The sequence below is a fragment of the Dermochelys coriacea genome, chromosome 8 (assembly GCF_009764565.3).
Source record: "Dermochelys coriacea isolate rDerCor1 chromosome 8, rDerCor1.pri.v4, whole genome shotgun sequence".
In the NCBI taxonomy this organism is placed as follows: domain Eukaryota; kingdom Metazoa; phylum Chordata; order Testudines; family Dermochelyidae; genus Dermochelys; species Dermochelys coriacea.
Genome location: NC_050075.1, coordinates 47,716,502 through 47,732,092, shown reverse-complemented (window position 1 = coordinate 47,732,092; position 15,591 = coordinate 47,716,502). Strand labels below are relative to the sequence as shown.

General features: G+C 47.6%; 1 long non-coding RNA gene across 1 annotated transcript; it reads right to left on the bottom strand.

The window, feature by feature from the left end:
• Positions 1 to 3,764: 3,764 nt before the first annotated feature.
• LOC119860611 lies at positions 3,765 to 14,570 on the bottom strand. Its single transcript, XR_005294584.2, has 3 exons — positions 14,455 to 14,570; positions 9,729 to 9,847; positions 3,765 to 5,043 (listed from the first exon to the last, which is right to left on the bottom strand). It is a non-coding gene; the product is annotated as an uncharacterized LOC119860611 (long non-coding RNA).
• Between the last annotated feature and the right edge of the window lie 1,021 nt (positions 14,571 to 15,591).

The following is a 15,591-nucleotide window of genomic DNA, read 5'->3' as shown; positions in this document are numbered from 1 at the left end:
CACCCAGCACCAGTTTCAGGCTCACAAGCCTCTAGGTGAGGGGTGGGCAAACTTTTTGGCCAGAGGGCCGCATCAGGTTTCTGAAATTGTTTGGAGGGTCGGTTAGGGGAGGCTGTGCCTCCCTAAACAGCCAGGCATGGCCTGGCCTTCACCCCCTATCCAACCCCCCCCCGCTTCTTGCCCCCTGACGCCCCCTCCCCAGGACTTCTGCCCCATCCAACCCTCCCGTTCCCTGATGGCCCCCTGGGAACTCCTGCCCCATCCATCCCCCTTGCTCTCAGTCCCGTTACTGCCACTGGACCCCCCCCGTCCCTAACTGGCCCCGCCGCCCCATCCAACCACCCTTTTTCCCTGACCGCCACCAGACCCCTTGCCCCTAACTGCCCCCCACCACCCCATTCAACCCCCCCCCCCCCCCGACTGTCCCCCGGGACACTTGCCCCCATTCAACCCCTGTTCCCAGCCCTCTGACTGCCTTGACCACTCCCTGAATTCCCATGCCCTCTATCCAACCCCCCCACCTCTCCCTGCCTCCTTACTGCACTGCCTGGAGCACCGGTGGCTGGCAGCGCAGCTGCACCAGGACAGGCAGCTGCGCCGTAGCACAGAGCACTGGGTCAGACTGCCCAGGTTATTGCGCCACACGGAGCGGGGAGGGGAGACAGCCTGCTGGGCCAGGAGCTCAGGGGCTGGGCAGGACAGTCCCGCAGGCCGGATGTGGCCTGCGGGCCATAGTTTGCCCACATCTGCTCTAGGCCCAAGGCAGATACCTGATCCAACAGGCATTGTTTAATCAACAATTCTGAGATTTTTGTAGGGGGTGAATTACCCAGTGGGGAATCCCTATTTCCCAGTAAATGAAACACTGAGAATTGTGAAGAATGATGAAGACATGAAGATGTACTTCAGGGGTGATACACTTACTATTGCCAGCTGTAATCATTCCAAAATAATGAGCTGGGTCTCAAAAAAACCAAAACAAAAAAAACAAAAACCAAACCTCAGGATATTCCCTTTAAAATCATGAGATTTCCCCCCCCCCATAATTTGGGGATAGGAGTGTCTTCTGGTTTCTCAGCCTTAGGGGTATATTGGGGTCTTGTTTTCAAGCTTTCCTTTGCAAGCATTTGTGCTAGAAACCTTTTCTTTTTTTAAATATAAAAAAACACACTGAATTTCTCATGTAATCATGAGTCCAGATGCTAGGGCTTTAAAACACCAAATATAGCGAGACTCATGGTAAAATTATGAGAGTTAGCAACACTGTATTCCCTCAGTCAAAGCCAGACCTAACAGCATGCAAATTGCTATGAAAGCAAGATTGTCAGAGACGCTGCCCTGTTGCACTAGCTCAACGTTTAAGAAGGTCTTAAAACCAACAAGCTCAACATCTTACAGATTCTAATTATCTAAGTGGTCTCATGAAAAACAGCCAATGACAACAGTTCTTTAACAGAACATGAATATTTCTCTGTAGTGTTGGGAACCAAAACCTGACAGCCCCCATTAGACCTGAAAGGATACCCCTGTTCCCAACATGTTGTATCAGCATATAGTAATGGCACATTATCCTACACAAATCAATCTCTGGTGCGTAAATTCAGGCATACTAAACCAGACAGCTCTTGGGAATGGTTATAGGAAGGACCTGCCTTCAGGACTCCTGGTTTTATTCCCAGATCCTCCACTGATGTGCTGTGTGAACTAGTGAAAGTCACTTAGACCATATTCTGGACCCCTCACTGGCACAGGTGAGCAGCTACATGCATGAGTGGACACAGTTTCATCAATGGGACTACTAGTATGAGTCACTGCACCTCACAGTGAGCATCGCTTGGTCCATCGCTTCTGTGATTCATTGCGCCCCTCTGCACAATGGAGAGAGCAATTAAAGCTCATCAAAAACCAGCAATGACATGGGGACAACATTAGTCATTGGGAAAGAGACATTTCAGGGGTTGAAAGTCAAATTTGTCAAAAAAAAAAAAAAAAAAAAGCAAAAAAATTCAGAATTAAAGCAATGCCCATGCAAGCAGTGGTCAGCTCGGGGGCCTTACAGCAGATCCATCTGTGCTATTAGATAAATCAGTGATGCAACATCCAATTGTAAGGGCACATCCTCACCTCTGGGGCCTCCCATGCTATCTGAATGAGGGGTTGCAGGGGACTTGGCCTCTTGTACCCTACTTCACAGCCACTTCCTGGGCCAGAATGGCCAGTCCCAGCCCATGTCTTCTTCCATCTCCCTCTCTAGGCTCAGCGCTCTAGCAAGTCACACAACAGTTCACTCCCCTTCTGGTGTAACAAAGGTCCAACTTAGAGACTAAATCACATGCCCAAACTAATAGTGCTTCTGTCTCTCCCATTGATGCCCTCTGCTTCTCAGCCCTGGCAGAGCACCTCTTATCTTGCTTCTTCCCCAGCAAGATTCCCTGGCTGCTTCCCTTCACCAGGGACTCCAGAGTTTAATTGTGGTGCTCTCCCAGCTCCTGTCACAGGCCCTAACTCAGAGCTCCCCCCAGAGCCTGCTATGCTCCCTGTGGGTCTCTTTCTCCTGCCACAGACCCTAACTCAGGGCTCCCAAAGGGTGACTCACCCTGATTTCCTCAGACTCTTCCAGTAGACACTTCCCCTTATTAATACCTCCAGAATCTCCCCCTCTACTAATTTCCCAGCTCTGTTTAAGTAGGACTCACCCTGCTGCCCCACCACAGCTGGGGTCAGTCTTTCTAACTAGGCCTCAGCACACCCAGCTGGGGTCACTAATTAGCCAGCTCCTCAAGATGGCTGGGGGCTAGCTGCTAAGACAGAGGCAAGGCTGAGCCCAGCTCTTCTCCAAGGGCTGGCCGGCTGGTGCAGCTGATGTTGGGTAATTTAGTTGTTTACATGAGGCACCATGTTGTGTTTGTGTACACGATGTATGTCACCATTGTTGATCTTGGGGTATGTCTACACTGCACCTGGGATGTGACTGTTGACATGCCCGAGCTGGCTTTCATGGAGCTAGCTCTCATCCCAGAGTCATTGAGCTGAGCCCTGAAGGGGAAAAAAAACAACAAAAAAGAGGGTTCCTGGCAGGTTTGAACATCCCCTGCTAAAGCATGTGAACTGCCATGGCTTCACTGCTCTGGACTGTGAGGTACCAGGATGAAAGCTAGTGCAGGTGTGTCTCCTTGTGCTGTAATCACACCCTGTGATTGCAATATAGACATACTCTCAGGCAGCGGTGCACCAAAATGCACACAGGTAATCCTGCTGCAGAAACCTCAGTTCAGTTCTCACTGCCCTGCTACCTAGGAACAGCCCCTCACTCTCCTTTCACCTTTTGGTCTCCAATCACCTGATCCTGGAGCATTTTAGAACACTCTATTCCCCTCTCCTCCTCCAGCCCCTAGGCTTTTTCTACCTGAGGTGCCTCTAGTCCAAACCATCTGTCATAACACAGTTTGTGTCCTAACAATACCCTCCTCAGCAGGATGGTGGGAAGCCTAATTAATGTACGTGAAGCATTTTCAAGTCCCTGGGGAGAAGGTAAACATTAGGATCTGTCTGGGGATCCTTTTCTTGATTTTGGCACTTTAGACAAAGGGAGGTGGTGGGGCTTATACAAGTGTGCGATTTTGCAAGAATATATGGTAATGGCAGCTATGGAAGAAATGTAAAGTAATAGAACCCATAAGGATCTATGGGAGACACACACACACAGATCTGATTGGTGGGTATTAAAAGTTCACGGCAGCCCTAATAGAAATCTGTCAACTCCCTGCTAATCCTTCTTGACAGAAACCTTATAAGAAGTTTAATGTGTTAAATAGCTCTAGAGTCTAATCAGTGTGAAAGCCAAAGGGGATGGGGAGTTTGGAATAAGGGTTATATTTTCCTTCTTCATTTAACTGATTTACTCTGCAGAGTCACAGGGGAAAAGATGATTTGGCTTGTAAATTGCTTTTCTCATATAAAACCAGATTACACGTTTCAATGTCCACAGGCTTGCAGTCCTTATTTCCCTGGACTCTAGTGAGTTGTGGCACAATCCCCCCACCCCAAATATGCATTTGATCTCCTGCACTGCATGCATTTGATGAATATGCATTGGACACCCTGCTCCCTGCAGTACAATAGTGGGTCTGTCTGCCTGAAGGTGGAGTGGAATGCATGGGGGGACCAGACTAACACACCTGTGCTCACCTGAGCCCAGTCAAGAATGTGAATAATTTACATTTTCAAGTAGTCGGAAACCCACCAGCGATGAGAGAAGCTGGATAACCTAGCTCCGATGGGGAATTTTTTTTATACTCTGTAAATCATTTTGGTTTGGGCAGTTCTATCAACTAATCATCCCAGACTTCTAGATTTAGCTTGTGTTATGCAGGTGGTCTCAATAGAAGACCATAATCCTCCCTTTTGGCCTTAAAAGCCATGACTTCTAAGGCCAAGCAGGACCATTATGATAATCTAGTCTCATTTCCTGCATAACACACACCGAAGAACCTCATCAAGTCCCCTTATGTGCAGTTGAACTACAGCATATCTATTAGGAAGACATCCAATCTTGATTTAAAGATTCCACATGGAGAAGCCACCATGTTCCATCAGTTAACTATCCTCATTGTTACAAATTTCAAGCTTGAACTTGGCTGACTTCTGTTTCCAGCCATTGGATCATGTTGTGTCAGAGACGACCTGAACCAAAACCCCATATCCACACACTACTGAACTTTGGAGGAGTCTAGATTGGGACCCTAACTTTGTGGCATAGCCCCCTTTCTACTAATTATTGGGCATCAGGCAGAATGCACCATATTATTTGCTTTTTGGCAGAACAACTAGAGTATATTTCAAAAGTGCCTTTAACTATGTTGGGTGCCAAAGCAGTTCACAAACTGTATAGATGTTTTTTTATCTTGCCCATCTTCATGGTCTCTCTGTCTTGTGGTACAGGGATCATTCTGCCCACCACTGAAATGCAGCCACCTCTGGGGAACATGTGACATCCATTCTTCATCTGCAACACTACACAAAAGTTCCCGGGTGAAGCAAGAGCTGCAATAGAAACAGAAGGAATTTTGGGGAGGGAGAATGTAAATGTCTGAGCTACAATTTGTCCAACACGTCTCAGCCAATACAGAGAAAGGTAATGACATCAAGGATATAGACGCCTAATCTTCAGACTCCCTCTTCAGCAGCATAGAAACATCAAATTGAGGAAGTGGGTTCAGTGCTGACTGAGTGACGAGCCGAAGCTACTCAACCACCAACACCACTGGGTTTTCCTTTATAGTCCTCAATGTAAATACTGACCAAACTGTAACCTACATCAGGCCCAGTTCCCCACATCTCATTCAGATCCCTGAGCGTTTGGGGCTACTTGTCTAAGTGTCCAAGGAAAGCTTGCACAACTGGGTCCTTACTTTTTAAGTTCAATGAGATAACAGCCCAGGACGGTTCGGCTAGAGAGAAGCACAATCCCTTAAATGTAGACAACATAGTACACAATGGGTCATAACCAGAGAAAATGAACCATTTGCATTGGGGTAGGATAAATCATTTACAGTTGGATCAGACAGAGCACTTCAGATTACATGCTGTGGGGAACAATCTTGCTCTGGTTGGAGGAAGATACGCTGAACAACCCAACAGGCCTTTTTCCAGCTCTGATTCCTTTCTTTTGATGATGGCAATGCACCGTGATGGGGCAGGACACTGGACTGGAAATCAGGAAACGTGGGCTCTACTCCCAGTTCTGCCACTGACCAGCTGTGTGATCTCAGGCAAGTTGATTGTCCAGGCATGCCTACCTTGGTTTGTGGGGGGATGAATTAGATGACCTCTTGAGATCCCTTCCACCCTACATTTCTATGATTTCTCTGCCTCTGTTTCTCCTCCCAATCTTTGTCTATTTTGATTGTACTCTTCAGCATAGATATGGTCTCTCATGAGGTGTTTGTACAGCCCCTAGCACATGGGGCCCTGTTCTTACTTAGCATTATCATATAAACAACAGCAGCAGCAGCTCGTGGAAAGGTCAGTATCTTTGCTAATGGCCACTTGAAGCCATCTGTTAAAGGCAATCACCAGTCACTCCTCAAGTCTGATTTCCAGGGAACATCAGCAAGGAGCAAAGATGTCACACCCTGGTGGAAGTGCTCTTTTCTGGAAAGGGTTAGAATATATTGCTCTGTCACATACTCGCTAGTGTAACCAATGCCATCTCAAACAGGGCTGTGCTTCTTTCACCCATTAGCAGACTAAGAGGCCAAGGCTTGTAGGCTTGACTACTCCATCCTGACAATTACAGTCACCTCGGAAGCAATGCACATTTAGTGGGAGTGTAATATTTATTAGTTGCACAGAGCTAGAGGCCTATCAGTAAGCATCTTATAAACAGTCTGAGATTTTCAAGGAGGCTAAACCCATTAGGCGTCCAATTCCCACCAAAAGCCAAGGGGAATTGGGTGCCTGATTCCCTTTGAAAAAAGTCAAAGGGGTATTAAATAAGGACCAGGTTGGAAAAGGCCCTTTCACTTCTGTGCACACAAAGATCCTGTCCCCTTATGCATCCTGCCCAACTGACATCCCTCAGTTAAGCTCAGAGACTGCTCCCTCCACACACAGACGTGGAGGGCAATGGGACCATGGATCTACCCTGCCCCCCATATTCAGAGGAATTAAGTGGTGGACTAGGCCTCAAGCTGCCCTCAACACAGCATGCTGGTGAGTTTCACCCTCACTGTTTTAATCTTGATTTGTGGTGTGTCGTTTTCTTAGCCTCAATCACTCCCTGAAGAAGCAGTTTGGCCTTAAGAAGAGATTTGGAGGTTAGGGAAGAAGTGGAGGTGTGTTTTGCGGCTGGTGAATAAGTGTGGCCAGTCTGAGGAAGGCAGCTTAGTCTCTACAATGGGTAGCCCTGCCCCTGCCTACTCATGGCCCCATATTGGGCTTGCTGGGCAGAAATTAAAAACACAACCTCCCCGCCTCATCTCAGCAGGCTGCAGAGAGCTCTAGGCATGAAGTTGCCCTGCAAAATCTGATCCTTGCAAAGATGAGAGAAGATAAAAACAGTTGAGTCACTCTGGCAAGAGGACCTTCTTCTTACCCGTCCTCAAGCAACGATTTCCCCCACTCCGTGACATCTCTATAAACACAGCACATGCCCTCCACCCGCACTTCTGCCTGTCCTGTTAGCTACACATTCAAACCAAGCTGGCCCTACCTCACCCTGCCTGTGCCCACACACATAGCATATCCCACCTGCACACACTTGTGCTCAGCCACAGATCCACACAGCCACTTCCATGTCCTCACATTGTACCCATAGGCACTCATCTTGCACACGCATGCATCCTCCACACACTTACTGTGACAAGCTTCACTCAGAATTTCCTCTAGTCATTCATCACCTGTCCTGCCCCCAATCTCCTGCCCCCACATCATCCAGCAACCCCTCCATCTCCTCCAGCCCCCACCCCCATTTTTCCCTGGCACCTCCTCCATCTCCTCCTGCCCCCATGTTTCCCAGACTCAGTTTTCTGCCTTGTCCAATGCTCTCCAGGCTGCGAGCAGTGCCAATTGACACCAGTTACACGCCATTACAGGTTAAAGAACAATCACAAAACCTGGAATAAAGAGGCTGTAACTCACCAGGCGGCATTTTATACCCTAGCTTTCCTCAATGAAGAGACATGCAAAGTTACACAGAAGATTTTGTTTAAAGACCAACAACTGAGAGGTCTTCTCCCTGGCGATTTGTAAATACACCCCGAAGCATTGTGAATACCAGCCTCAACTCAGACGGTCACTCCTCTGCATCTTAATAGTTGGCTTATGTTTCTTAACATTTGGCATGCCTTTCTTTGCAACTTATACATTTCAAGTTTATTTTTTCCATGGACCTGCCAGAGCCCATTGCCTGTTTATAAAGGATACTACTCCTTGATGGAAACATCCTGTGTAATTTAAGCGAGGCTGGTGATCAATCCCACAGAATTGAATGGAGAATTATCTTTCTGCTGTAAAATTCTAAAGGAAAGTTCAAACCAGCTGTACAGGAAGGACCTCATTCTCTGTTCAGATCCAGAGATGTTGAGTCATTTCTGAAGAACCCTCTTGATTTCAATGTTACTTAATTCAGTAGGATTCATCCTTAAGGGAAAAATTTTCCACCCCAAAAGGCACTGAATAGGTTAGTGGCATAGCACACATTGCGTGTATTAATTATTGAAGAATATTGATCACTTTTCCAAATATTGGGCCAAATCCTCAGCTAGTGTAAATGAGTATGAACAGCTGCCATTACCCTACTACCTGAGCACCTACTAACCATTAGTGTACCTCTCCTTACAAAATCCCACTGAGGTAGGGCAGTGGCATTAGCCCCATTATACAGATGGGGAAACCAAGGCATGGAAGAGGTAGGTGATTGGCTGTGGTCACACAGGAAGTCTGTAGCACAGTAAGGAACTGAACCGGGTCTCCTGAATCCCAAGCTAGCCTCTTAAGCACAGGATCCTCAATGAAGCTATGCTGACTCACATTAACAAAGGAGCTGGTCCTACAACATCTGTGCTATCGAGACTACAGTTACAAAGCATTGCCCTTGTTTTATGTTGTGAATGCCGATGTACATTGCATTAGCCTCTTCAGTACTGCTTTACTCACGCGATCACATGGGGAGCTTTGGTACCAGCAAATTTGCCATTGGTACCAGTCCACTTCCAATCCAGCCTAGGGCGATTCTGGCTGAAGAGTGTCGCCATCTGTTAATTATTCTGTGGCCTCCTGAATGCAAAATGAGTTTAGGACCTTAGTCTTGGTCCTTTTAGACGCCTGTCTACTGGCACTGGCCCTACTCCTCACCAGCACTGGGTGCCTCAGCAAAGAGATCAAGGACTGAGTGATGTTTTAGCTCCCCAACTTTCGCTGTCCCATGTCAGGGGCCAGGCCCATTTGTGGAGGCCGGAGCAGAAGAAGCCAGCAGGGCTAGTGTTTGGGAAGTGAATGAGAAATGGTTTTCTGCTACCTGACATTTGAAGGAAACATGATTATGGGGGGCTCCAGTTTTGCTGCAGGTACCAGTGAGAGGAACCAGGTTGGCAGCAAATAGGGGATTGCTTCTGTGAAAAGGAAGCCATACTATAGCACAGTAAATACACTTTCCTCTACCCTAGGTATGCTATGCTCAGTCTGCTCCATTATTACTGTAGCATAGCAGTAGCGAGCATACTGGCAAATCTCCTGCTGTAAACCCCTGTAGAAAGAGCCCTCAAACCAACCTCAGGTACTCCCTAAATTCCCTCTGCATGAAGAGAGTTTAACAACAGTGATCGGGCTGATGAATTGGGAAGCACCTTAAAGGACAATCCGATAGGGTTTCAAAACCAATCTCTTTTAATGCCTTTTTTACTTAGTCATTCCCCAGTTCTTGTCATCCTTACACTCAGCCTCCATTGAGCAGTTCCCAGGTAACCAGATTCCTTCCTGTACACAATGTGCCTACTATACGCAAAGTGATGTTATCAAGCCAGGCTCAGCCTAGTGCATACAGTCAGATAGTGGTTAAGCTAGGGTGGCCCTGGGTTGATGGAGCGAAACAGGACTCTTCATCCCCAATCTAAATACACAGTGGGCTTTGTGAAGCCTGTTGGGATCAAAACATATTTATAAAGACTCATTAGTACTTAATTGGGTAATGTTTTACTTGCCGAGTTCAGAATTCTCTATATAGTCACCTTACGTATCTGTCTGTCCAGCCTTTCATTCCAGATAAATGAGACACTGCAGTAAATATTTGGTAGCTCCTTGAGTGTTAGGGGCCTGAGGTGAAATGGACAGTGCGGTAGCTGATATTCTGAGAGAGAAAGAAAAGTAATCAAAGAATTAGATGTTAAACTGCAGGAATTATTAATTTAGGGATAATTCAATTTTCTTTACTAAGCTTGTTTGCACTTAAAAGCTTTCAGGAGCAAGCAACTAGCATCTGCTTGACCAGACTTTTATGACTGAGGAGGAAAAAGATGCAATAAACCACAATGCACCAAAAGATATTATTTAAGAGAATTACTGAAACTCAGACCTATGAATTGCATCATTCTTGTCTAATGGACCAGGGATGTGATGGCCCAGATGCCAAAAAGAGTTCTGACTCTCAAGGGCTAGTCTGCCAAACAGACTTGTTATGTTCTTTGTCCTACATGGGGATAGCACAGTCCCTACCCAGAGACATGGGATGCCTGGAGACCTGAGACCTGACTGGGCATTCCTGGAATGGACCACGAAGGGGAGAGATACAGGTGCAGTTGCCATGAAACTGTGACAGTCCTGTGCCTTATTTACTGTATGCCACCCAACCCCTGCACTGAACACAGAATTATTTGTTTCCTCCTGGATGTTTCTCTGGTGCTCTGACCGCAGTATCTGAGTGCTTCACAAACATTAATTTCGCTTCACCCACCCCTCTGTAATGAGGGGGCATTAGCCCAACTGCACAGATGGGAAACTGAGGCACATGGAGATTAAAGCGAAGATTGTCAAGCGTGCCAGTTAATTTAGACATGTCTGGCCTGATGTTTTCAGAGAAATTAGCAATTTTGTGCCACTTTATATGTTCAAAGTACAACTCTAGGCAACTTCAGTTGCAGCTGTGAGTGCTCAGCACTTTGACAAACCTGTCCCCAGGTGTTTCATGTTGGGAACTCAGAAAAAAAAAGGAGCACGTAATCAGTGACCACCTGTGAAAAGTTTGGTGTATATGACTTTCCAGCATCACACAGTAACTCTGTGGCAGAAGCAAGGATAGAAACCAGTTCTCCAGGGCAGCATTCAACTGCCTTAACCATGAGATTGTCCTTTTTCTTCCTACAATCCCCTGCCTCATTGATGACACACCTTCCCAGTTCTGCAACAAATGAAGAAGGGGTCCTGCAGACAACAGCCTCTTCCATCCTGCACTGACTGAGAGAGGGGTCCCGTGAACAAATATTCTGTGACTATCATAATGCATATGAACAAGGGAGCCAAGTTAAGGTTAAATGGACAACCTTAACTCTGGCATTTCCTAACTTTTGAATATGTGACTTTACATCCAAAAACTATATTAAACAAATATTAAGTTTGCAATTTCCTGTTTTAAAAAACAGAGTAACTGGTAGCAGTAGCAGGCTGTTATCCTTTATGTCGACCAGTGACTAGAGGAGGGCTGAGACATTTTGCTAGTGGGTTTCACAGCTCTATTTTGGCTATAGCATGTCTCTGTCCCTGTGTGCTCCCATCTGTCCACTCCAGTTCCTGCTGCTCTCCCTATGTTACCTCCTCATCCCCTGGCCCTTGTGCCCCCTCTCCCACTGCCCCCCGCCCGCTCCTTTTCACCCTTCTGCACTGCAGTGGGGCTGCTGTCTCCTGGCTCCTTGGTACCAGCAGGGGGAGCACTAAATGCACAGGACACACTCTCCGTGCTATCAGTTCCAGTGCCCAGCACTGCAGCAGCCAGAAGTAGCAACAGCAGAGAAGTCCTGCTCTGCCCTGCAGCCACGGGAGGGAGCATGCTCAGTAGCTCAGTGGGGACAGTGCATGCAATCTGGTCAGCTCTAGGAGCTGTGAGGTGATGGAGCATGCTCAGTGCAGAAGAAATCTTCAGCAGTTATAGATGGGGTGCTCCAACACGTCTCCGCTGATCATGTGCACACTGAGACCTTTCAGTGGCAAAAGGCACATCCCTGACACCACCGTGACCGCCTGACACATTCCAACTCCCCACTCCAAAGCAAGGGGGCGCTAGAGCTTCTGAATGGAACAGAATTTTTCAACATGGGCAAAATATGTATTTTCCCCTTAATCTTAGTCTCGGAAACAGCTGACTTGTTTGATCTGAAACGTAAAAACAAAATTCACCCTGAGGCAGATACCCAGCGTGGGATATTTTAGTCCAAATGGCTAAAGTTTGGTAAATTTATAAATCCCTGAAACTTGGGTCTTATAACGGACAGCAGCTGGCAACTGTAATAGGCGGTGCTGCCCGCTCCCCCTAGAAATGTTGTTGCTCTTTTCCCTGCTTTTGGTATCGCCCACATTAGTCTGCAGCTACATTCCTAAACTGGATTCCGGCTCACTGCCTTGGGCTCAGTGGTGGTGGCAAAAGACAGCTGGGTCCCCCGCATGTGTATGGGCAACATCTTGTGATGCAGTGGTTCACGTCACAGCTGTGACCTAACACATGTCATGCCTCCTACGCACAGGCCCCTTATTCTTGATTTTCCCACAGGTGATCTGTTCCCCATGAGCTGTGGGTGTTGGGCAGCCCTGTTGAACCAGCCCATTCGTGATGGTTGTCACGAATACCTGGGTTCCAGGGTGCATTGGTGGGCTCTGCTCAGCATTAGGGTACTGCTGTTCACACTGCTCCATGCCCAGCCACGTCACCCTCTCAGGGTGGGAGTGATTGTCAGTCATTACAGACACAGGTCGCAGCAGTTGCTATTTACATGCGCTTTCTGGTTTCCATTTCACAGGGATCTGGGGGTCTCTCCTGCTGGCCAATGCCTACTGTGGTGGGGAAGGCCACGGCTCCTCCTATACCCTACTCTTCCCACCCTCCATGCCTGCTTTCTGCTGCACTGCTCCTGGCCGGTAACATCTCGGTCGCAGCTGGGCACTCGCCCACGCCTGTCCTTCCAGCTGGCCTTTGCATGGCCACCCAAGGGAGACTGCAGTCTGTCCCTCTCACATGCGCGTCAGTCAGGAGCAGAGCTATTGAAGCTAATGGAGTCACAGCAGTATAAAACCAGAGGACGAATAGCAGGCCATTGCTCTTTCCCTGAGAAGCTGCTACCAGTGACTGCACATAACATGCCTTTGGAGTAACTGCAGTCACGATCTGGAGATATGCCACTCCGAGTACAGAATTTGCCTCATCAAGTGCCCCTGTGAAAAGAATCCCTCTCGCTTTCACGGGCAGATCACCAAAGGAGAAATCTGAGCCCATCTTCATAAGCAGCAGCCTAGAGGGACCAAAGGTATCTGGAATCCAGGTTCTTTGCTAAAAGGCTCATTGGTGTTTGATCAGTTGGATACACTCATCTTCTGTCTGTGACCTTATACACGTCAGCCTGGAAACCACCGACTGTAGGAGGTCTGAGTTCACCTCTAGGTGACCATTGCTGAGAGAAGAGCAGCACTCAGTGGGACTGCTTGTCAACTAGCCTCAGCCATTGCAGATCTATTGACAAGAGCACTCAGCCCATTTACACCAGGTGAGAATCTGGCCTTTTGTCTGCATTTCCATTGCACATTTTCCTTGCCACAGGTTCATATAAAAACTTTGCAGTGAACTTTCCCTCCTGCTGAAACTGTGCATAGAAAGCCAGACCCTCAATGGATGGAAATTTGCAAAAGCAACAGAGTTGTGCCATTTTTACCACCAGAGGATCTGGCTCCTAGTGTCACTTTTGCACCTGAAGAGTTTTCAAAGCTATTGATTCAATCCCTTGCACTTGATACAAAGTGTTTTAAGGGAGTAGAGGGTTTTCTAGCATTGGATGGTGCTTTGTGCTGGAAAATACACCCAGGAGTTAAAAACTCTGATTTGGTTTAAACATTAAGACACTCGGCAAATAATTAAACTATAAAAGAGATTAAATGGTGATTCATCCACCACAAGGGACTGGATACCAATGGCACCATTGTGCCAGACAAGCAGGATTTGGTAGCCATAGACCCTGAGGAATCTCTACTGGTACCACCTGCATGAGACCGGATTTTACTTTACTCGTGACATTTTGCTTAATGCTTCCCAGTCCACTAACCCAGTCCTCAAATTCTTTAAGAATCTCTTCTGAATCCTGATCTGGAGACAAGAAATGCACCTGTTTGACCAACCGCCTCCACAGATGGAGCTCATGCTCGTATTGGACTGGTTATGTGAGTTACCTGATCCCTCATGAGAGTGGAGAACAGGAACTCCCCATTGCCATGTGGGAAGCGAGAACCTCACCGTTTTGCCATAGCAAAAATTCTAAGCCCTTACTGTGGCTCCAGCACCGTCCGCTTCTGTCGCTCTCTTGGGCTCGGGAAACTCCTCTCCTGGAACTCTGCCTTTTTGCTGGCTGCTGAAACTGGGCCTCACCAGGTGGGGGAAGCTGAACAGGGAGAAGTGGGCAGAGCTGGTACCTGGCTACAGAGCACATGAGGCTCTAGACCTTTCATACCAGTAGGGAGAAGAGCTGCCCCATTGGAGTCCCCTACTTACCTCCCCTCCTCTCCCGAGGGGGAAAGAGACAAAGTCTTCTGCCTCCAGCTCTCCCTCCCCTCCTGAGGAAAAAGGGAGACACTATCCCCAGCTTCCCCAATGGAACAAGAACAAGGGCTGAGATCCCCCCACCCCTCGGGGTGGAGAGAGGCAAGAGACCATCTGAAAGCAAAAGGAACATTCCCCTACACAGCTCCACACACAAATAAACTCACTTTCCCACGTCTGGCTATGAGCTTCCTTCAGGTGCATTGATTCCCTTCCCCTCCTACAACATGCAGCCACCAGAACTGGCAAGCTTCTACCTACTCTCTCCTCTTTGCAGTTTAACCTCTGGGTTCCTGAACGTGCCACTTAGCAACCACTGCTTTTCTCCACTGCTCAGGTCTATTTAGGGCCACATCCTCACCTGATCTAAATCAGCATCACTCTGTAGTTTTCAACGGAGCAATGCTGATTTAAGCCATCTGAGGATCTGACCCGTAATTTGGAGTGTATTTGTTCTAGACACAGAATTGCTGTCCCCATTGTTACAAGCTTCTGGATAGCGCAGCATTGGACCTTTGCTGCTTAGAAGCTTACGTGCTCCAGCTGACTTCGGCTGAGTCTATTTCAGCTTCATTCCATGCTGCATCTGGCCAAGCTCCTGTATAAACTCATCACTGGAAGCAAGTTAATTAACATAAAGTCATTCAGAGCTAGCTAGTTCCTTCCTATCAATATCATCTAATCAGTAGCCTCACCTGAAAGGTAATCTCTGCCTTGATCTCTGGTTGGCCATGGAGCAGCCTCTGAAAACACTGGGGGCTTTGTTAATTCAGTGTTCCCACTGAGATGCCAAAGTCACAGCCCGGTCCCTTCCCCTTCAGTGTCCTTGCTTTGGGTAAAACAGGAATGACTTGGTTTCTGTAGGAGACTCCCAGAGAAACCCCCAGTTTCTTTCCTTCTCAATGTGGCAGCAGGCTGTAGTTTGTCCAACCCAGAGAAGGAAACAAGCCACTAAATGGGTAGGGGACAGGATAAGCCGAAATTGAATTGAAAGTGTTAAGTTAGCACCACAAAAGAGCCCATCACATGGAGAGGTTGCCCTGTGAACTGGACAACTCAGGAGATCAGTAATGGTGGGCTATAGCAAAGTTTTAACCTGAGACGTGGCTGATAGCAACAGGGGCTGAAAGTTTTCAGTCATATGCTGACTGCTGGCTCCCCTAGGTCAGATGACATGATGGGCTTCAGTTCATTGCTTAGGAGACAAGGGTCGCCATTGCAGATGGTGCTCCTTGGCCACTTAGGATATGTCAACACAGCACTTAAATACCTGCAGCTGACTCGGGCTTGGGGGTGAGAGGGAG